The sequence below is a fragment of the Apium graveolens genome, chromosome 10 (genome assembly GCF_009905375.1).
Source record: "Apium graveolens cultivar Ventura chromosome 10, ASM990537v1, whole genome shotgun sequence".
In the NCBI taxonomy this organism is placed as follows: domain Eukaryota; kingdom Viridiplantae; phylum Streptophyta; class Magnoliopsida; order Apiales; family Apiaceae; genus Apium; species Apium graveolens.
This window is the reverse complement of record NC_133656.1, coordinates 198,201,823-198,227,140: the sequence shown is the minus strand read 5'-3', so window position 1 is coordinate 198,227,140 and position 25,318 is coordinate 198,201,823. Positions and strand designations below refer to the sequence as shown.

At 36.1% G+C, this 25,318-nt stretch overlaps 1 non-coding gene across 1 annotated transcript; it reads left to right on the top strand.

Moving 5' to 3' along the window:
• Nucleotides 1–24,019: 24,019 nt before the first annotated feature.
• LOC141694772 (small nucleolar RNA R71) lies at nt 24,020–24,126 on the top strand. The gene has a single exon (XR_012564055.1). It is a non-coding gene; the product is annotated as a small nucleolar RNA R71 (small nucleolar RNA).
• The last annotated feature ends 1,192 nt before the right edge of the window (nt 24,127–25,318 follow it).

Below are 25,318 nucleotides of genomic sequence, written 5' to 3'. Positions count from 1 at the left end.
TAGGGTCCATACTTTATTTCTTTCAAATTCATTTAACTCTTCTTGCATTGTTTGCAACCAAACAGCATCTTGAAGAGCTTCTTCCACTTTCTTTGGTTCAGTCTGAGATAGAAAAGAATGATAGAGACATTAATTTGATATTGCAGTTCTAGTTCTGACACATGCTTCAGGATCTCCAATTATTAAGTCAGGTGTATGTGATTTGGTCCACTTCCTTGCAGATTGAAGTTGACTTTTAGAAGTGGATCCTCCCCCATGATCCATGCTGTCTCCATCAGCATTTTTTGATGCACCCCTTGTAGTTATGCTCTCTGAGACTTCAGAATTTGACTTGGATCCTTCAGGATTTGAAGTATCAGAGTGTCCAGAATTATCAGAATTTGGCTCATCAGAACTAGATGAATCAGAATTTGAAGAGCCAGTGATAGGTTCTGATACTTCTTGAGAGTCTTGAGATGTGGTAGGATTTCCAGCTTGCTCCCCCTGGACAGGTGCATTTTCCTTTAGAGTTGTTACCACAGTTTCAATGACATCAGAACTTAACCCGTCAGAACTTACAGGATCAGATTTTAAGTCATCAGAATTTGCAGAATCAGAATTTAAGTCTTCATTTTCAAATCTCAGCTGATCATGATCATTGAAATCTTCAAGTCCAGTAATCTTCTTATCATCAAACGACGCATTGATAGATTCCATGACAACCCTTGTTCTTAAATTGTAGACTCTGAAGGCTTTTGTGGAAAGTGGATATCCAACAAAAATTCCTTCATCAGCTATTAGATCAAATTTTAATAGTTGTTCAGGATGAGTCTTAAGAACAAAACACTTGCAACCAAATACATGAAAGTATTTCAGATTTGGCTTCTTTTTCTTCACCATCTCATATGGTGTTTTTCCATGCTTGTTTATGAGTGTAGCATTCTGTGTAAAACAAGCAGTCTGCACAGCTTCAGCCCAAAAGTAGGTTGGCAACTTTGCTTCATCAAGCATAGTTCATGCAGCTTCAATGAGAGTCATGTTCTTTCTTTCTACAACTCCATTTTGAAGTGGAGTTCTAGGTGCAGAAAATTCATGTTTGATTTCATGCTCTTTGCAGAACTCTTCCATGATTGAATTCTTGAACTCAGTGACATTATCACTTCTTATAATTTTAACAGAATCTTTGACCAACTTATCCAGCTGTCTGACATGATCAGTTAGAGTAGATGCAGTTTCTTTCTTCTTGTGCAAGAAGTACACCCTAGTGTACCTTGTGAACTCATCCACTTTAACCATAGCATATTTCTTCTTTGCAATAGACATGACATTGACTGGACCAAATATATCAACATGCAGTAGGTGATAAGGCTCAAGAATTGATGACTCAGTTTTGCTCTTGAAAGAATATTTTCTTTGTTTTGCCTTTTGACATGAATCACAAAGGCCATCAGGAGCAAATACTGATTTTGGCAGTCCTCTCACAAGATCTTTCTTTACAAGCTCATTTATGTTATTGAAATTTAAATGAGAGAGTCTTCTGTGCCAATTCCAGCTTTTTTCAATTGATGCTCTACTCAACAGACAGATTGCAGAACCATCAGTACTTGTTGAAAGTCTGGCTTCATAAATGTTACCATGCCTACAACCTTTCAGAACCACTTTGCCTGTAGAATTGCTTACAACTTCACAGTGTTCTTCAAAGAAATCCACATGATAACCTCTGTCATATATTTGACTCATACTTAGCATATTGTGTTTAATCATAGAGACAAGAGCTACTGTTACAATGATGACATTCCCAAGATTAATATTGCCATATCCCAGAGTTTTTCTCATGTTGCCATCTCCATAAGAAACTCCTGGGCCAGCTTTTTCCACAAAGTCTGAGAGCAGGGCTTTATTTCCAGTCATATGTCCTGAACATCCACTATCCAGTACTAGGATGTTTTTCCTGTTGCCTTGGAATCACAAAGACCACTAATGGTTAGTTTTAAGGACCCATACTTGCTTGGATCCTTTGGCCTTTTTAAGTTTGTTAGCATTTGCAGCGGATTTAATATCAGAGTTTATGCTAACATGCTGTTTATCAGAACTTATATCAGACTTTGCATCAGACTTTACACTAGAAGGAATTAAAGTAACTTTCTTTAAATAAGGTTTTATTTGATAATAATCATAGTACAAACTATGATATTCCTTACAAATATAAATGGAATGCCATAAACTACCACAATGAAAATAAGGATTTTGTGGCTTAAACCTAACAAACTGACACTTAACTCCTGACTTAGGAGGTAAAGAGTTTATATTCTTATTCTTCCTGCAAAAAGAAGCAAGATGGTTAGAGTTTCCACAATTATAACATTTCTTTCTAGGAGCATTAGGAACAAGCATATAATTATTGATTTTATTCACACCTTCCTTTCTATTCCTATTTTTCCTAGCTGCCTTTACCTTGCTGACATTCCTTATTTCTTCCAGCTTATGCTTAAGCTGCTTCTTAGTCATTAAGCCTATGTTAACTTCAGCTGGTTTATCCTGTTGTAATTTGTCAGAAGTTGACTTTTCCTTAACTTATGTCACATACACTTTCATCTTTTCAGAATCAGACTTTACAGTTTTAGCTACAAACTTAACAAGATTTACCTTTGGCTTAGCAGTCTGTTTAACAACAATTGGCTTAATTTGTTCAGTTCCTTTTTCACTTTTATCATCTCCATAACCTAAGCCCTCTTTCCAGTTTCCGCTACTTAATAAGTTATGAGTTGTTCTGCCAGAGTTAGTCCAAGTCCTGATAATCTCTCTTTCTTTTTCTAACTCAGTTTTTAGAGATTGATTCAATTTTAGCAATTCATCTCTAACATAAAAAGCATCATCTCTTTCTTTCTGAGTTTGATTGAACATAACTAACTCTTTTTCCAAATAGTCATTCTTTTTCTTATAAGCAAGATTTTCAGAAGTTAATCTTTCACATGTTAAAGTTTGATCTCTGTAACTAATAAACATGGTTTTAAGATATAATCTCAACTCAGTAATATCATCAGTATGAAAAGCATAAGTTGTTTGAGGTACATTCAATTCAGCAGTTTCAGGGCTACCATTAGCATTTGCCATTAAAGCATAAATCACCTCATTTTCAGAATCTGAAGAGTCTGTCCAGCTTTTCTTCTTTGTGACAAGTACCTTGCCTTTGTCACTCTTTCCTTTCTTACAGTTAGGAGATATGTGGCCTCTTTCACCATAATTGTAGCATTTGACATTTGAGTTGTCTCCTCTGTCAGACTTTGCACTTTTGTCTTCATACTTTCTGAACCCTTTCTTATCAGGACTTCCACCTTTCTTGGAAAACTTCTTTCCTCTTCTGAATTTCCTGTAGGCTATCTTTGTGATACCATTCACCATAAGAACACACAATTTTATCATCTCTTAATCAGCATCTATTTCAGGTAAACTTTCAGTTTCTGAATCATCATCATCAGAACTTGATTATTCTGAATCAGACTTAATGATGAGAGCCTTTCCTTTGACTTTCTTTGAGATCGCCACCTTGGGGGATTCCTCCTCAGCTTTAAGAGCAACTGTCCTTGACTTTCTCCCATGTCTCTTGCTCCTTTGATCCATCTCAAGTTCATAAGTCTTGAGCATACCATAAATTCATCAAGAGTAGTTTCATCAAGAACATAGTTGTCTCTTGTAGTAGTAGACTTCAAATCTCAACTTTCAGGAAGAGCTAAGAGGAATTTTAGATTTGAATCTTCAAGATCATATTCCTTGTCCACCAGTGACAGATCATTTACGAGTTTGACAAACCTGTCATATAAGTCAGTTAATAACTCATCAGCTTTTGAGTCAAAGTGCTCATACTCTTGAGTGAGTATAGTCCTCCTGTTCTTCTTGATTGTATCAGTTCCTTGGCATCTTGTCTCCAAAGCATCCCATATCTCCTTTGCAGTCTTGCAATGAATTACCCTGTTTGACATGATATTATCAATGGCACTATGCAGCAAATGCCTGACCTTTGCATCCTTGGCAATGGATGAGATATCTTCAGCTATTTACTCACTTTTCTCCTTTGGTATGGTCTTTGTTGGCTGGTCTGCAACTACAACAGAGAGCTTGGTTGGCTTATGTGGTCCTTCATTAATTATGTCAGGGTATTCTGGATCTGTAGCTTCCAGAAACATAGCCATCTTCACTTTTAATATGGGATACTCAGAAGGTCTCAGTATGGGAACCCTAATAGTCTCATATCGACTGTGGGTTTGAATCTTTTGAGTTTCTTCAGTTTTAGTGGGCTTGGTTGGAGTTTGTTCTTCTTCAGACATGATTGTTTGGATCTTTACTGTATGTGTGTTTACAGATAAGCTATGATACCAATTGTTAGGTCACACAACACTGTAGAAGGGGGTTGAATACAGTGTTTAATACAATCAAATCAATTTCGAACACAAATAACAGTAAACAGATATATTCAATATAATAAACTCTGTTACAATGGAACTGTTCCCTCTCAGTGATGAACAAATATCACTAAGAGCTGCTAGGTTACAAAGTATGATCTTCTCGATAATGATAACACTTATAGTGTAAACCTATGTATGTGTTTATATAGTACACAGTTACAAGATAATTTCTAATTGATATGGAATATAATTCTGTCTCCTAAAATATATCAATCAGATATCTTATACAAGTCTTCTTATCTTCTAACTCTTTTCATGCATATCTTCTTTTGTTTTAGTCTCGATCTTCTATCCTGTAAATTAGTTTCCTTCCTTAACTGTAAGTCCTCCCGCACTTAAGTTCTGACATAACCTTAAGTTCTGATATGACCTTAAGTTCTGACTTTCAGTAAGTACTGATATTTCCTGTTTATTAAGATCTGAAAATTAAACATGAAATATATTAGACATGACATCTCAAATATATCTAACATTTTGGTTCTTTGTGTTTATCTCGTCTTCATCTGTAGGGTTTCTGTGCTTCACAATTTAATATTGTTTATCTGTTTCTATTTTCATGTTGAGTTATAATTCCTCAATTACATGTTACATTACATTATGCTTTACATTGACCATTCGTCTGAGGATGATAAGCCGTAGCAATGCGGTGATTCACTATATCTTTGCATCATAGCAGTGAACTTGCGATTGCAAAAATGCGACCCCTCATCACTGATTATGACTCTTGGAGTTCCAAATCTTGTGAATATCTTCTTGTGAAGAAAATTAAGCACTACTTTCGCATCATTCATCGGCAACGCCTTAACTTCAACCCATTTCGACACATAATCAACCGCCAACAAGATATACTGATTGTTACAAGATGAGACAAATAGCCCCATGAAGTCAATTCCCCAAACATTGAAGACTTCAACCTCGAGAAGCACATTAAAAAGGCATCTCATCCCTCTTGGACATATTACCCACACGTTGACATCGATCAAATTTCAAAATGAACTGATGAGCATCTTTAAACAAAGTCGGCCAAAAAAAACATACTTGAAGAATACGAGTTGCTGCCTTTTCTCCACCATAGTATCCTCAATAAGCCGTTGAGTGGTAATCTCGCAAGATCCCCTATGTTTCGCTGTAAGGAATACATCTCCTGATAATTTGGTCAGCTCCTTGTCAAAAAAGAAACGGCTCATCCCACATATGCCACTTCACTTCATGCAGAAACTTCTTCCTTTGAGCATATGATAAGTCGGGAGGCATGATATTACTCACAAGGTAGTTCACAATGTCTGCAAACCACGATTCTTCCTCTTGCACTCCAAACAGCTGCTCATCGGGAAAAGACTCAATTAATAATGTCTTATCGAGTGAAGTTGCAATTGGATCCTCTAAACGCGAGAGATGATTATCGACTTAATTTTCAGTCCTTTTTCTGTCCTTGATCTCTAACTCAAATTCTTGAAGCAAAAGAACCCATCTGATCAATCTAGGCTTCGAGTCCTTCTTTGAGACGAGATATCGAATAGCAGCATGATCAGTGAAAACTGTCACCTTCGTCCCAAGCAGATAAGATCAAAATTTCTCAAAACCATAGACGATAGCCAAAAGTTCCTTCTCCGTAGTAGTGTAGTTTAGTTGAGCACCATTAAGAGTCTTACAAGCATAGTAGACTACATGAAATATGTTGTTCTTTCTTTACCCAAGAACTGCTCCAACTGCATAGTCACTTGCATCGCACATCATCTCAAATGGTTCACTCCAATCAGGTGCAGTTATGACAGGTGCCGTGATTAAACTCTTCTTTAAGAACTCAAAAGCAGCCACTCACTCATCATCAAACTTAAACGGGACATCCTTCTCCAGAAGATTGCACAAAGGTTTAGAAATTTTTGAGAAGCCCTTGATGAACCGCCTATAGAAGCCCGCATGACCAAGAAAAATGTGAACTCCCTTAACAGAAATTGGTGGGGGAAGATTTCGATGACCCCCACTTTGGCCTTGTCCACCTCAAGACCCTTGCTAGAGACCTTGTGCCCAAGAATAATGCCCGGTCGCACCATAAAGTGACATTTCTCCCAATTGAGAACCAAATTGGTCTCAACACACCTCTTGAGAACGTCGCCTAAATTCTTCAAGCACTAATCAAATGAATTACCAAACACAGAGAAATTGTCCATGAACACCTCCACATTCTAACCAATCATATCAGAGAAGATAGCCATCATGCATCTCTAAAATATGGTCGGGGCTCCACATAGCCCAAAAAAACTCTTCGGAATGCAAAAGTACCAAAAAGACATATGAATGTAGTATTTTCTTGATCTTCTGGAGTGATACAAATCTGATTATATCCCGAATAGCCATCTAGAATACAATAGTAATCATGCTCTGCCAATCTGTCAAGCATTTGATCAATGAAAGGAAGAGGGAAGTGATCATTCCTTGTAGGCTTATTTTAGCTTTCTGTAATTCATGCAAACTCTCCACCCCGTGACTGTTCGTGTAGGAATAAGCTCATTCTTCTCATTAGCAACCACAGTGATACCTCCCTTCTTTGGCACACACTGAACTGGGCTCACCCATGAACTGTCAGAAATAGGATAGATGATCCCTGCATCTAACCACTTGAGGATTTCCTTCTTCACGACCTCTTTCATGATCGGATTTAGCCTTCTAAGTTGCTCAACAATAGGCTTGCTTCCTTCCACTAGCAGAATTTTTATGCATGCAATACGAAGGGCTGATTCCCTTGATATCTGCTATAGTCCAACCAATTGCCGATTTGAATTCTCTAAGAATTCTCAAAATCTTCTCCTCGTCGCTACCTGAAAGGTCAAATATAATAATAGCAGGCAAAGTAGATGCATCACCTAAAAACGCATACCTCAAATGTTCAGGTAAAAGCTTAAGCTCAAAAGTAGGAGCTTCCTCAATAGAGGGCTTGAGGCGCTTAGGAGCTTTGTTCAACTCCTCCATTCCCAGAGATTCAAAAGGCATATCAATCTTTCTCTTCCAGGAAGAAGCATTCAAAAATTGCAACTGCTCATGCCCTTCATCGTCTTCACTATCATAATTCCCCAACAAGGCCTTCTTTAAGGCATCAGACCTTAGCAATTGATCAAGTTATGAAGTAACCACAGAATCAACCAACTCCACTTTTAAGCACTCCTCATTTTCCGTAGGGAACTTCATGGCATTGAACATATTAAAAGTTACATCCTGATCCATCACTCGCATGGTGAGCTCACCTTTCTGTACATCTAGCAAGGTTCGGCCAATAGCCAAGAAAGGTCTTCCCAAGATTATGGGAATCTTCTTATCCTCCTCGAAATCAAGAATTACAAAATCAGCAGGGAATATGATTGTATCCACCTTGACCAAGACATCCTCCACAATACCTCGCGGATAAGTAATAGAACGGTCGGGAAACTGCAAAGTCATATAAGTAGGTTTTGGATCAGGCAAGTCCAACTTCTTGAAGATTGACAAGGGCATCAGATTGATGCTAGCTCCCAAGTCACATAAGCATTTATCAAATGACACATTTCCAATGGTGCATGGAATAGTGAAGCTTACAGGATCTTTAAGCTTCGGAGGCAACTTTTGTTGCAGCACAGCACTGCATTCCTCCGTGAGAGCAACTGTCTCTAAGTCATCAAGCTTCACCTTCCTAGAGAGAATACCTTTCATAAACTTCTCATAACTAGGCATTTGTTCAAGAGCTTCAGCGAAAGGTATGTTGATGTGAAGTTTCTTGAACACCTCCAGAAACTTCTCAAACTGCTTATAAAGCCTTTTCTTCTGCAGCTTCTTAGGAAAAGGAGGTGGAGGTTAGATCTGTTTCTTCCCTGTATTACCCTCAGGAGGAGTGTTATAATGCCCTCCAGACCCGGGGTATAAGTCTGGGGGTTACTAGCTAATCACCAAACCTGTACAATCTGATTAACAAATAATAAAGAAATAAAACTAAGCCCCTTTATAACTAACCATGATCTTTTTAGGTTGAAGTATGAAAACAAGAACCACTAACTACTTTATTACAATTCAAATTTAAAATCTCACACACTCTCTTTATTACAAACCATTGTCTAATTCATTTTAAACTAAGTTCAGCTTTTATTTAAACACACACACTATCTATCAACACTCCACCTGCTCAGGCAACTCAAAGCTTTCTTCCTAGATTGGGATCAACACCTTGGGTATGAGAGTATCCCGAGGCTTGACCCGCTTCTTTACCACTCGAGTCCTGATGGGTTTCATACTCCTTCTTAACTGAAAATAATAAGGTGAATAACAACAAAATGGGTGAGCCAAAAATTGCTCAACAAGTCCACAAAATATAAATAGTGTTAAGGCAATATAAACGAATCTGTAACCGGGTATATCTGCAAAGATATAACCCTACGAGAATAGAAAGAAGGCCATTACTGGCGAATACAAATGAACTAAACTGGACTCAAGTTCGCAGCTATACCCTGCTGATCAACCAGGATACAGTGCAGATCTATATCTCACTACATAGATCCCGTCGGGCACCCATGCACTACGGCCCATCTCAAGGATCCGGTTATGTCCGGTCCTTAGGATTAAGTAAACTTAATCTCCAAAGTAGTATTATCCAGTCCCTGGAATAGCAACCGGAACAATCGGTATGCTTTGATATATTCTAATCACCAGAATATATCAATAATTGTGAATAACAATTGGAATATGAACAATGAATTCAAATGAAGAGAATAATTCAAAAAATCGAACTGAAATATGAACAAAAGAATTAAAAGAGTACAAGCGTAATAAGAATTTGAAATGAATATTACTATTCTGAAAGTAGAACAGGGGAGAAACTTGCCTTCTGCGTGACTCACTGTAATTAAATCACTTTTCGTCTATCACCTACTCGACCTCCCTTGCTGGCTTAGCTTCTGTTAGTAAAATAGACCAGTTAAGCCAATTTGTACTTCAATTGTCTCTTGAATGGACTTCATTTCGTTCCTATTATCTACCCATACGCTTATGACTGACTCGTATATTGCATATATAAGCAAGTAAGACTCGGTTATCCACATAATACACATAGGTACCTAATCACATAATCATTTTTATAGTTAAAATAATTTTTAAAATCAAAATCGACTCGCTGATTGCTCCACTAATCACCTTCTGCCTCATTTCCCATTTTTCCGGAATTTTTCGGACTCGTCTCGGCACACATTTCGATTGATAATCAAGCAATTAATAAAGTCAGCTAATTTTTAGAAGAAATTAGGTTTTAATGTTATTTTTAATAAAAAGAATTTATTTTTCAGAGCCAAATGGCTTTCGTTTCGCTTAAATCGGACTAACGGTCTAATTAATATCAATTAAACACTGATAATTCAATTTATTATTCAATATAAATAATTATTACAAATTTTTAAATCCTAAAATAATTTTTAAATAATTGTTTAAGAAAAATCAAAGTCAAAAATAATTTTTCTATAATTTTTGGAGTTAAAATGAATATGTTATGATTTATCGAAAGTTATTTGATTAATTATCGAAATAATTAATCACTTTTAAATGATTAATAAATAATAAATAACTAATAAATAATTAATGAGTAATTATTTAATAATTTAAAATAATTAATCCCTAATTATTAGGATTAATCACAATTTATTGCAAATATTTACAACTTATGATAATTTACTCGATTAGATCGATTATAAATAAATAATCGTTACAATCAACTGTTATGATAACTATCGAATAAATAAACTATTATTCGAATCAAAATCCAATTCATCGATCAACTACTCGCATTTCTACGAGTTATTCGCATAATTATTGAAATATCACGATTATTATTATAGTTTATACGATTTAAATCAATTTTTGTATTTAATTATCCGATACGAATAATTATTACGTAATCTAGACGAAATTAAATATATAAATCGATACTCTTAATCCGAATTCTTAAAATTCGAAACGTTACTCGAATAATTTCGAGTCACACTCTTTAATCGATTAATTATTGAATCAATAATCCAATTATATAATTCCATTTATTAAAGAATTAACTAAATAAATAATAATTACCTAAATAAATAATTAAATAAATAAATAAATAATTGTATTTTCGAATTTCTAACTTAATAAAATAATTTAGAAATTATTTACAAAATATTTCAGATTTTTAATCTGATTTTTATTTGTTTTTTATAATTTAAAAAATTAAATTCTGTTTTACCAAAATAAAAGTAAATAAAGTTAATTCCAGAAACATAATTCAGATAAACGAATTGGGGAATTTTGGATCGAAACCAGGTTGTTTTACGGGTTAACAACCGGGTCAGGGATGGCTAACCGGGTCGGGAAGAACACGATCGGTTTCTGGAAAATCTCCAGGTTCCGGCGGTTCCTCGCCGGACTCTGGCGAGCTTAAATCACGAACTTAACGTGATGTTTCTGCTTCGTTTTTGACGCGAATCCATTCCAAATCCTCCTTGTAGTTCAGCCCCGCCCTCGATTATCCTTAACACCGTCTGCACCATCTTCTCCGGCGAAAAACGTCCAGAATCCGGCGACCTTCAACCCAAGTCCGACGAGCTCGATTTCCAGGCAATACCAGCATCGTTCGAATCGTTGTTTGATGGGTTTTCGTTCAGAATTTCACGAGGAACACAACTAAACTAATATCATAATCTAATAACCCCTATAACAAGTTCTCCGATCAAATCATAATTATTTCCGGCCAAAACTCAAAATCACGATTCCGTATACGAAAAATTATGAATAATATATCAAAATAAAGCTATTAACTTTTACAATCAAACCCAGCCATCCACAACAATCACAGCATCACCAAAATCACAGAAAATCGAATCAAAAATTCGGATAAACCTACGAACTCGAACCATACCCTCATGGGGTTATACCAATCAATTGAATACTCAAAATCATCCTCATGACTCAGGGAAAACTATACGAATCATCAAAATCATCAAACAATTCAAGAATCAAAAATGCCTAATTTGACTATAAACCCTAAAAATACGAATTGAAAATCGAAGCAATAAAACACAAAATTGATGACAGAAATAGAAAGTAGAGATCAAAAGCTTTCGATTGAGTACTCACATGCTTGATTTGGAGATCAGAATCACGATCAAATCTCTGCTTGAAGTTAAGAACACCAAACCCTAATTTCTGGAAAATTGGGAATAATTGCATAATTTTCTGATTATTAATTAATTAAATTAATAATAATTAGGGTATTTATAGCTTCAAAATTAATACTCCTAAATAAAATTAAGGGGCTAATTATACATTTAATAAAAATATTTGGCCCTAATTTTTATAATTTTTGGGTATTAAAATTTAATTTATGAATATTTTATATATACAATATATATGTCAAAATTTCCCAAAAATTATGAATAATGCAAAAATACAAAGAAATGGTATAAATAAAAGTCCTATAATTTTATAAAAATAAAAATGTGATTTTTGTGGGGGTTTTAACACCCAATGGGGCCCGAAAAAGTCATTTTTTGCAAAACGAGAAAATTTATAAAATATCTAGATGTTCAGAATAATGCGATGGTAAGAGCCGTTTGATGAAAAATAAGGCCCATTATTTTATTCGAAATGTTGGCTTTAAAATCATGGTTTGGGTCGTAAAACGTTTGAAATGAAAATGATGAATGTAAAATAAAATATCCGAGGAATATCTTAAAAATACAGAAATGACGCGGAATACACGTAACACGTAACAATTTAGGGTTTAACAGATAATCACACATAAATGACATATTAATACACATAATTTATTATAAATATGATATAATACAACGTAAATTTCCCAGCATTACATCCTTTCCCCTTAATAGGATTCTGTCCTCAGAATCTTCTACGAAAACGAATGAGGGTATTTCTCTAACATTTCACTTTCAAGTTCCCAGGTTGATTCTTCAACCATAGGATTTCTCCACAACACTCGCACTAAATACACAGATTTATTTCTCAACACATTCTCTCGCCGACCTAAAATTCTTACCGGCTGTTCTACAAAAGACAAATCAGGTTGGATATCTATCGGTTCATACTCTATTACATGCCTAGAATAAGGATTATATCGCTTAAGCATCGACACGTGAAACACATTGTGAATATGTTGCATATGAGACGGTAAAGCTAATTCGTACGCAACTTTTCCCACTTTCCTCAAAATTTCAAACGGTCCGACGTATCGTGGTTTCAATTTACCCTTATTACCAAATCTGGTCAATCCTTTCCATGGCGATATTTTGAGTAATACGTTTTCTCCTTCCTGATAGTCCATATCCTTCCTTGCTTGGTCTGTATATTTGAGTTGCCTGTTTTGTGCTGCATCGAGTCATTTCCGAATGAGTTCAATCTTTTCTTTAGTTTGTTGAATTAATTCTGGACCCAAAATCTTCCGTTCTCCAACTTCATCCCAATGTACTGGTGATCTGCATTTTCTCCCGTATAATGCTTCGTACGGTGGCATTCCAATACTTGCGTGATAGCTGTTATTGTAAGAAAATTCCACCAAAGGTAAATGCTCATCCCAACTGCCTTCGAAATCAATCGCACAAACTCGTAGCATGTTTTCAATTATTTGAATAGTTCTTTCACTTTGCCCATCGGTTTACGGATGATAAGCGGTACTCATGTTTAGTTTAGTTCCAAGACATTCTTGAAATTATCTCCAAAATCTTGAGTTGAAACGAGGATCTCGATCAGACACGATAGATATCGGAACTCCATGTCGCATCACAATTTCCTTGAGATACATGTGCACTAGCTTGTCAAGCAAAAATCTTTCGTTAATCGGTAGAAAATGTGCCGACTTCATGAGTCTATCAATGATTACCCATATCGCATCATGATTTGCCCTAGTCCTCGGTAGTCCTACTACAAAATCCATCGCTAGATGTTCCCATTTCCATTCTGAAATGTCTAACGGTTGTAATAATCCGCTCGGACGTTGATGTTCCGCTTTAACTCTCTGGCATGTGTAGCATTTACTCACCCATTCTGCTATTTCCTTCTTCATATTTGGCCACCAAAAGTTTTCCATCAGATCACGATACATTTTGTGCTTCCTGGATGAATGGAATACTTCGAACTGTGCGCATCTCGTAATATTTCTTCTTTTAATTCTGTCACGTTAGGAATCCAGATTCTCGATGCAAAGCGTAAAATTCCTTCTTTATCCTTCTGAGTTATGATCTTTTCTCCCGTTAAGTCGTCATCTTGACCCATCACTTCTTCTTGACAGTGGCGAACCTTCTCTAGCAACTTCGGTTGGAAAGTCATAGCGTAGATAGCTTCTATCAATTCATTAGGAATACGAATCTCGATTTCCAATTTGTCTAATTCCTTGGCTAATTCTTCGCATGAAGCTAACAAATTCAATCTTTCTTTTCTACTTAGTGCATCTGCTACAATATTCGATTTCCCTGGATGATAACTGATTGTGACATCGTAATCTTTAATCAATTCCAGCCATCGACGTTGACGCATGTTCAGTTCCTTTTACGTAAAGATATACTTCAGACTTTTATGATCTGTATAGATTTCGCACTTTTCACCGTAGAGATAATGTCTCCAAAGCTTCAACGCAAATACGATCGCTGCCAATTCCAGGTCATGCGTATGATACTTCTGCTCATGAGGTTTAAGTTGTCTCGAGGCATATGCGATGACGTTACCGTGCTGCATCAATACACATCCTAGTCCGCGATACGAAGCGTCGCTGTAAATGACGAAATTCCCATGCTCGTCTGGTAATACGAGTACCGGTACGGTTACTAACCGATTCTTCAACTTTTGAAAACTTTCTTCATATTTATCGTCACATACGAACTTTTCACTTTTTTGAGTTAACTTGGTCAACAGCGTTGCTATTTTTGCAAAATCTTTAACAAATCTTCTATAATATCCTGCCAATCCCAATAAACTTCGAACTTCTGTCGGTGTCTTTGGTCTTTCCCAATTAAACACAGCTTCAATCTTCGCTGGATCGACTTGGATGTCTTCTCTACTGATGATATGCCCTAGAAATTGTACTTCTTTCAACCAGAATTCACATTTTGAAAATTTCGCGTACAGTCGCTCTTTCCTCAGAATTTCCAAAGTTATCCTCAAGTGTTTTGCATGCTCTTCTTCCGTCTTTGAGTAAATCAAGATGTCATCAATAAATACAATCACGAATTTGTCCAAATATTTCTTGAATACCCGATTCATCAGATCCATGAAGGCTGCTGGCGCGTTTGTCAAACCGAATGCCATTACCAAAAACTCGTAATGCCCATATCTCGTACGAAACGCAGTCTTTGGAATATCTTCAGCTTTAATCTTCAATTGATGATAGCCTGATCGCAAATCTATTTTCGAAAACCATGCAGATCCTTTTAGTTGATCGAACAAATCGTCAATTCTCGGTAAAGGATACTTGTTCTTGATGGTGAGTTTATTCAATTCCCGATAGTCGATGCATAATCGCATGCTGTCATCCTTCTTCTTCACGAATAACACCGGTGCACCCCATGGAGATACACTAGGTCGTATGATGCCTCGGTCTAGCAGCTCTTGCAGTTGCGTTAATAATTCTTTCATCTCGACTGGAGCCATTCGATATGGAACTTTCGATACTGGTTCTGTACCTGGTGCTAGATCAATCGTGAACTCAATTTCTGGATCTGGTGGTAACCCTGGAAGCTCGTCTGGAAAGACGTCCGGAAATTCACACACAACTGGAATGTCTTCTATTCTAGGACTTCCTTTTTCAGTATCTAACATGTAAGCTATGTACACCTCACATCCTTGTCGAAGCAAGCGTTTGGTCTGCATTACTGTGAGAAATTTCTTCCGCTGTTTTTCGCCCTTGAATATTACCGTTGCATTTTCTGCAGTTCGCAATTTGACTTTCTTATTCACGCAATCTATCTGAGCATTATGACCCGCTAACCAGTCCATTCCCAAAATGATATCGAACTCTCCTAGCTTAAAAGGAATTAAGTCTACAGAAAAATGATGTACAGCTATCTCTATATCACACGCAGGACACACTCGATCCACTGGAACTTGGTCGTCATTCGTTAATTTTATAATGGGTTAATTATCAAATAGGTCACTCACTGCATCCAAATATATCAAGTGAGTTACTGATTACAAAACTGACTCAAATGAGTCATTCATTTGAAAATTTGTATCAAAAAATATCACTCAATAGTTAGTCAAAATTCTTAAAATTATTATATATTGAGTTTCACATATTTTTTATATATGATATTACATCCAAATGAAATGTTTTGAGTTCTACTATTTTAGATAATATTGTTAGATTTTTAAAATTTTATCAACTATTTATTTTTAATTTTTTGATTATTTTATTTAATTTAAATAAAAATAAATAGTAGATAAATTTTTAAAAATTTAAAAATATTATCTAAAATATTAGAACTCATAATCTTTCATTTGGATGTAATATCATTCATAAAAAATGTACGAAACTCAATATATAATACTTTTAAGAATTTCGACTAACGATAGAGTGATATTTTTGATACAAATTTTCAAATCAGTGACTCATTTGAGTCAGTTTTGTAATCAGTGACTCACTTGATACATTTGCACGCAATAAGTGACCTACTTGATAATTAACCCATTTTATAATTAACGTTTCGCCCAACCATTCGATTTCGCAATGTAATTTATCAAGAAATTCTTCAGAAATAAATGAACGGGTAGCTCTAGAATCAATTAATACTTTTGAATCTATGGAGTTCACCAAAAGCGTACCTGCGATCACACTTGGACTCTGCACTGCTTCTTTCATTGTCATGTTGAAAGTTCTTGCTCTGGGTTGATTCGGTGGCGGTGGCGGAGGTAATGCCAATACTTTCGGAATACTGGCTGCCATTGTTGGTCCTTTACAATTTCTAGCGATATGCCCTTTCTTTCCACATTGGTGGCAAGTGATTTCTGCTGTTTTTCCCGTTGGACATTCGTTAGAATAGTGCCCTTTCTGCTTGCATTTGAAACATGTCACATCTGCTTTAATACATACGCCGGTATGCTTGCGTCCACAAGTTTTGCAATACGGCACTGGAACTTTAACAATTCCCTGCTGTTTGGGGGCTTGGAAACGATTACCTGTTTTCCGGGTACCTTGTCCTATCCTTTTGAAATTCAAATTTGTTCGGGCTTGAAATCCCGGCTTCCTGCTGGAGCGGTCTTGGAAACTTCCCTGTCCTCTATCTCGTTGAGATCTTTCACTTTCTCCTTCGATGATCAAGGCTTTCTGAACCACGGCAGTATACGTTGTCAATTCAAAAACTGTAACCTGTCCACGAATCCACGGTCGTAATCCCTCTTGAAACCTCTGAACTCATTTCTCTTCAGTGTCCACCTGTTCTAGGACGAACCTAGCCAACTCATTAAATTTGGCTTCATACTCTGTCACAGACATACTTCCCTGCTTCAGTTCCAAAAACTTTATCTGCATCTGATTCCTTACGTAACGAGGAAAATGTTTCTCTAAAAACAACTCTTTAAACTTATGCCAAGCAATAACATCTTCACCCTCTAAAGCCTTTTTAGATTCCCACCAATAATTTGCCTCTCCTTTCAACAAGTAACTAGCAAAATCAGTCTTCTGGTCCTCACCTATCTTCACTAGTGTAAACCTTTTCTCTATTTCTTTTAACCAGGTGGTGGCTTTAATAGGATCAGTAGACCAGTCAAATTCTGGAGTTTTAACTGACTGAAACTGCTTAAAAGTAACAACAAGTAATGCTGGTGGTAATTGAGGTTCAGGACGAGGTGGCTGCTGTAACATTTGTTGTTGTTGATGCTGCATCTGCTGCTGCATCATTACCATCTGTTGTTGCATCAGATGGAACATTTGGTTCATGGTCTCATTAGTCTGACCTTCGGAATTGTTGTTAGAGGTCTCAGCCCTAGTCTTTCTTTTTGGGCCATCTTCTTCTGATAATAAAACAGGTGATATTTCTTTAACAGTTTACTAAGCAATTGACAGTATGTAAGAAAACAATTTATCCTGTATTAACAACATGCTTTAAATAAAGAAAAAAGTTACTAAATATAAAAACTGGAAATGTAAACAGTTAAATAAAATGGTTGTTCTTTTCTCTCTTTCCCTCTCTCTTTTTTTTCAACAGGAATTATAATATGGAAAGCTGTAAAACAATAAAGTGAAAGTAAATGCTGTAAAACTGTAAAGACTGAAATTTAGATAAAAGAATTTTGAAAAGTTCAGTTTATATATATGTGACACCAGCCTCAGGTGTAAATGCTTGATACAAAAAGTCTCGTGCTACTGGTAATCACTACGGCTACAAGTCATACTACCGCTACAGGTCAAACTACTACTACAGGTTAAACTACTAGTACACACGTACACACTACTCACTAGGTTATACTATGCTGCCTCTATATACATCTGTACTCTGAAGTCACTGTCTCAAAACCGTCACTGTCTCAAAACCCAGGCGGAATACGCCTAAGCTCATCCCTAAGTGCCTGGACCAAGGTCTGTGCCAAGCGGAATATCCTGTAGAACTCTGCGAAAGAAGGTGGTCCCTCATGGGTCAAATCATCAAGCTCCCAAGTGGCACTCATCAAAACTGACTGCAATCGCTGTCTCATATAATAATCCGGCTATAGGGCCGCTAACGGTCCTCTATCCCTCTGATCAAACAGATGCATGATCTCTCGACACTGTGCCCGCCAATACTCCACATCATCCCTCATAACCTTGTACTCATGGTATGGTACCATATGCGGATGAGCAACCTAACCTACTGACTCCTATGAAGGAACCCTCGGTATGCCTGCACCCTGCTGTGGTAATCCTAGCTGTAGATCCACATCATGCTCTCCCATTCCCTCGACTGGAATCATCTGAAACACATCCGGCTCTAGGGCATGCACTGGTATACAAGGTAACAATGGTGGTGGTAGTAACTCCTGCTCAATCCCCGGTATAAACTGATGTTTAACTGGTAAAGGAACCATCGGCTCAAAAAACTCAAATGGATCAAACATCTCTATGGGGTCATGAACTATCCCCTGCACTGGTGGTACCGGCTTCTGTGGCAATGGTGGTGGAGGTGGTAGAGGAGGAAACATATACTCAGATACTGGAGGTATAACTGGTGTTGCTGGCCCGGTGACTGTCCTCTCAGAAGATGCAGAATAACCAGAAGATGCCATCTGATAATATACCAAAGAAAAGAAAAGGTCACTAAATAGTCCTAAGATTTATACTTCCTATTCTAATCTGACCTAAATCCTAACACTGATCTCCCTATTTACTATTCATATTCTATGTGATCTCCATATCTTATCTTAATCCTAATGTTCTTGTTTTCAGGGACCAAACCTATAGCTCTGATGCCAAACCTCTAACGCCCTCCAGACCCGGGGTATAAGTCTGGGGGTTACTAGCTAATCACCAAACCTGTACAATCTGATTAATAAATAATAAAGAAATGAAACTAAACCCCTTTATAACTAACCAGGATCTTTTTAGGTTGAAGTATGAAAACAAGAACCATTAACTACTTTATTACAATCCAAATTTAAAATCTCACACACTCTCTTTATTACAAACCATTGTCTAATTCATTTTAAACTAAGTTCAGCTTTTATTTAAACACACACACTATCTATCAACACTCCACCTGCTCAGGCAACTCAAAGCTTTCCACCTGGATTGGGATCAACACCTTGGATATGAGAGGATCCCGAGGCTTGATCCGCTTCTTTACCACTCGAGTCTCGATGGGTTTCATACTCCTTCTTAACTGAAAATAATAAGGTGAATAACAACAAAATGGGTGAGCCAAAAATTGCTCAACAAGTCCACAAAATATAAATAGTGTTAAAGCAATATAAACGAATCCGTAACCCGGGTATATCTGCAAAGATATAACCCTACGAGAATAGAAAGAAGGCCATTACTGGCAAATACAAACGAACTAAACTGGACTCAAGTTCGCAGCTATACCCTGCTGATCAACCAGGATACAGTGCAGATCTATATCTCACTATATAGATCCCGTCGGGCACCCAGGCACTACGGTCCAACTCAAGGATCCGGTTATGTCTCGGTCCTTAGGATTAAGTAAACTTAATCCCCAAAGTAGTATTATCCAGTCCTTGGAATAGCAACCGGAACAATCGGTATGCTTTGATATATTCTAATCACCAGAATATATCAATAATTGTGAATAACAATTGGAATATGAACAATGAATTCAAATGAAGAGAATAATTCAAGAATCGAACTGAAATATGAACAAAAGAATTAAAAGAGTACAAGCGTAATAAGAATTTGAAATGAATATTATTATTCTGAAAGTAGAATAGGGGAGACACTTGCCTTCTACGCGACTCACTGCAATTAAATCACTTTTCGTCTATCATCTACTCGACCTCCCTTGCTGGCTTAGCTTGTGTTAGTAAAATAGACCAGTTAAGCCAATTCGTACTTCAATTATCTCTTGAATGGACTTCATTTCGTTCCTATTATCTACCCATACGCTTATGACTGACTCGTATATTACATATATAAGCAACTAAGACTCGATTATCCACATAATACACATAGGTACCTAAGCACATAATCATTTTTATAGTTAAAATAATTTTTAGAATCAAAATCGACTCGCTGATTGCTCCACTGATCACCTTCTGCCTCAATTCCCATTTTTCCGGAATTTTTCGGACTCGTCTCGGCACGCATTTCGATTGATAATCAAGCAATTAATAAATTCATCTAATTTTTAGAAGAAATTAGGTCTTAATGTTATTTTTAATAAAAGGAATTTATTTTTCTGAGTCAAATGGCTTTCGTTTCGCTTAAACCGGACTAACGGTCTAATTAATATCAATTAAACACTGATAATTCAATTTATTATTCAATATAAATAATTATTACAAATTTTTAAATCCTAAAATAATTTTTAAATAATTTTTTAAGAAAAATCAAAGTCAAAAATAATTTTTCTATAATTTTTGGAGTTAAAATGAATATGTTATGATTTATCGAAAGTTATTTGATTAATTATCGAAATAATTAATCACTTTTAAATGATTAATAAATAATAAATAACTAATAAATAATTAATGAGTAATTATTTAATAATTTAAAATAATTAATCCCTAATTATTAGGATTAATCACAATTTATTTCAAATATTTACAACTTATTATAATTTACTCGATTAGATAGATTATAAATAAATAATCGTTATAATCAACTGTTACGATAACTATCGAATAAATAAACTATTATTCGAATCAGAATCCAATTCATCGATCAACTACTCGCAATTCTACGAGTTATTCGCATAATTATTGAAATATCACGATTATTATTACAGTTTATACGATTTAAATCAATTTCTGTATTTAATTATCCGATACGAATAATTATTACGTAATCTAGACGAAAGTAAATATATAAATCGATACTCATACTCCGAATTCTTAAAATTCGAAACGTTACTCGAATAATTCCGAGTCACTCTCTTTAATCGATTAATTATCGAATCAATAATCGAATTAATCGATCCAATTATATAATTCTATTTATTAAAGAATTAACTAAATAATAAATAATAAATAATTACCTAAATAAATAATTAAATAATTAAATAAATAATTGTATTTTCGAATTTCTAACTTAATAAAATAATTTAGAAATTATTTACAAAATATTTCAGATTTTTAATATGATTTTTATTTGTTTTTTATAATTTACAAAATTAAATTCTGTTTTACCAAAATAAAAGTAAATAAATTTGATTCCAGAAACATAATTCAGATAAACGAATTGGGGAATTTTGGATCGAAACCGGGTTGTTTTCCGGGTTAACAACCGGGTCAGGGATGACTAACCGGGTCGGGAAGAACACGATCGGTTTCTGGAAAATCTCCAGGTTCCGGCGGTTCCTCGCCGGACTCTGGCGAGCTTAAATCACGAACTTAACGTGATGTTTCTGCTTCGTTTTTTACGCGAATTCATTCCAAATCCTCCCTGTAGTTCAGCCCCGCCCTTGATTATCTTTAACACCGTCTGCACCATCTTCTCCGGCGAAAAACGTCCAGAATCCGGCGACCTTCAACCCAAGTCCGACGAGCTCGATTTCCAGGCAATACCAGCATCGTTCGAATCGTTGTTTGATGGGTTTTCGTTCAGAATTTCACGAGGAACACAACTAAACTAATATCATAATCTAATAACCCCTATAACAAGTTCTCCGATCAAATCATAATTATTTCCGGCCAAAACTCAAAATCACGATTCCGTATACGAAAAATTATGAATAATATATCAAAATAAAGCTATTAACTTCTACAATCAAACCCAGCCATCCACAACAATCACAGCATCACCAAAATCACAGAAAATCGAATCAAAAATTCGGATAAACCTACGAACTCGAACCATACCCTCATGGGGTTATACCAATCAATTGAATACTCAAAATCATCCTCATGACTCAGGGAAAACTATACGAATCATCAAAATCATCAAACAATTCAAGAATCAAAAACGCCTAATTTGACTATAAACCCTAAAAATACGAATTGAAAATCGAAGCAATAAAACACAAAATTGATGACAGAAATAGAAAGTAGAGATCAAAAGCTTTCGATTGAGTACTCACATGCTTGATTTGGAGATCAGAATCACGATCAAATCTCTGCTTGAAGTCAAGAACACCAAACCCTAATTTCTGGAAAATTGGGAATAATTGCAGAATTTTCTGATTTTTAATTAATTAAATTAATAATAATTAGGGTATTTATAGCTGCAAAATTAATACTCCTAAATAAAATTAAGGGGCTAATTATACATTTAATAAAAATATTTGACCCTAATTTTTATAATTTTTGGGTATTAAAATTTAATTTATGAATATTTTATATACACAATATATATGTCAAAATTTCCCAAAAATTGTGAATAATGCAAAAATACAAAGAAATGGTATGAATAAAAGTCCTATAATTTTATAAAAATAAAAATGTGATTTTTGTGGGGTTTTTAACACCCAATGGGGCCCGGAAAAGTCATTTTTCGCAAAACGAGAAAATTTATAAAATATCTAGATGTTCAGAATAATATGATGGTAAGAGCCGTTTGATGAAAAATAAGGCCCATTATTTTATTTGAAATACTGGCTTTAAAATCATGGTTTGGGTCGTAAAACGTTTGAAATGAAAATGATGAATGTAAAATAAAATATCCGAGGAATATCTTAAAAATACAGAAATGACACGGAATACACGTAACACGTGCCCGCAAGGGTTGGCTCAACTGGTTAAAGAGGGGATAACTATCCTCTTGGTCACAGGTTCGAATCCCACGGGAAGAGAATTTATGATTATGCCTCTTGAGTTAGAGCCTGTCGCTTAAATGCGGTTTACTTTGGTTCACGTGGTTTGCAGGCTATTACGTGAGCCCGTAGGGTTTACCCAGTGCGCACCCGAAGGGTAGCGGCTGCGGGTTACCTACGATAAAAAAAAATACACGTAACACGTAACAATTTAGGGTTTAACAGATAATCACACATAAATGACATATTAATACACATAATTTATTATAAATATGATATAATACAACGTAAATTTCCCAGTCGTTACAAGTGTGCTCAATAGTAGTCTTCCTTGATTTCACTTCTGCTTCCTTCTGCATTTCTTCTTCTTCAAGCTCAACTTCAGATTCTGGAGTCTTAGCTTTTTCACGATTTGCAACCTTACCAGACTTCAATGTAATTGCCGTAACATGCTCCTTAGCTTTCTTCTTGCCTGGCACTTCAGTATTGCTTGGAAGTGTGCCAGGTTGACGATTCAGTAATGTATTAGCAATTTTCCCAATCTGATTCTCCAAGGTCTTGATAGACACAGCTTGGCTCTTGCACAAGAGCCTCAACTCCTCCAATTCATTTTTTTCATTAGCTTGCGGTAGCTGCTGAAGTTGAAGTTGTTGCCTAGGGGCATATTGCGGTTGCTGAAAACCAGGAGGGTTATACTGCTTTGCTGTGTATGGCTGATAAGATTGTTGCACCGCATTCTGATTATTACTCCAGCTGAAGTTAGGATGATTGCGGTTATTTGGATGATAAGTGGCTGGAGCTTGTTGCTGTGATCTCTGAAAGTTGCCCATAAAATGAGTTATTTCGCTAGAAATAGCGCACTGCTCAGTTTCATGCGCCCCTGCACAAATCTCACAAATACTATTGATTTGATTAACTCCATAATTAGCCAAAGTGTCCACCTTCATCGTCAAAGCCTTAAGTTGGGCAGTTATAGCAGTTGCTGCATCCAGCTCCAAAATTCCAGCTACTTTACCCTGAGTTAGCCTCTAAGAAGGATTCTGATATTCATTAGCAGCCATCAGTTCGATCAATTCATAAGCTTCATTGTAGCTCTTATAAGCCCACAAGGCTCCTCTTGATGTTGCATCAAGCATGGGTCTAGAAGTATCACCCAATCCATTGTAGAAACAGTTTATAATCATCCAGTCAGGCATGCCATGGTATAGGAACTTCCTTAGCATCTCCTTATATCGATCCCAAGCCTCACACATAGATTCTCCAGTTTGCTGTGCAAACTGAGTAAAACCATTCTTGATTGCAGCAGTCTTCGCCATAGGAAAGAATTTAGTGAGAAACTTTTGAGCAAGATCCTCCCATGTGGTGATAGACCCTGGTGGTAGAGAATGTAACCAGCACTTTGCCTTATCCCTCAGAGAAAATGGGAAGAGTCGCAGCTTGATAGCATCTTCAGTCACCCCATTGAACTTGAAAGTGTCGCAGATCTCGATGAAATCCCTGATGTGCATGTTGGGGTCTTTTGTAGGAGAACCCCCAAACTGAACTGAGTTTTGTATCATCTGAATCGTGCTCAACTTGATCTCAAAGATGTTAGCTGAGATGGCTGGTCTGATGATGCTCGACTGAATATCATTGATCTTAGGTTGAGAATAGTCCATCAGAGCCTTAGAATTTTCTGTTTGATCTCCCATCACTACTAAAGCTGGTTCCTCGACTTCCTCTTCTTCTTCTACTTTCTCTTCGTCCTCAAAAACTTCCCTTCGAATCACTACAGCTTCTTCCTTGGCTTGATCCAGAGTTCTCTTACGAGCCCGCGAACGCGTATGCATACACGCTCGCTAGAGTACCTGAAACACGACAAGGAAAATAGTAGGTAAGTAACAATGTTCGAGTCAATGAACTTTAACGATCACTGATGACAAGCACATAAACTAAAAGTTAACACCGTGTCCTCGGCATCGGCGCCAAAAACTTGTTAGTCGCTAAGCACGCACTAATATTACACGCAAGTATACGCGATCGCAAGTAATATAGAATTATTTCTAGTTTGTTCCCACAGAGACTGGTTAAATTAACTATATGATTTATGCACTTATGCAATAATGATATGGCTATTATTCAATGCTAAGATGAATAACAATTTGGGTTTTGATTATACTACGATTAACTATTGAGAATTATACTAAAGAACATTAACTAAAGAGAGTAAAGAGAGTTGAATAATATATGACACAAACATGAGATTCTATGTTAGGTCACACTTTCACTGTAGAGGGGGTGAATACAGTGTTTATTACAATCAAATCAAACTTCAAGAACTTATGTAACAGAAAACAAACTTTATTTAAACAATAAACTCTGTTACAATCTGGAACTGTTATCTCTCAGTGATGAACAAAATATCACGAGAGCTGCTAGGGTTATAATAAATAATATTCTCGATAATGATAACACTTATAGTGTAAACCCTATGTCTGTGTTTATATACTACAC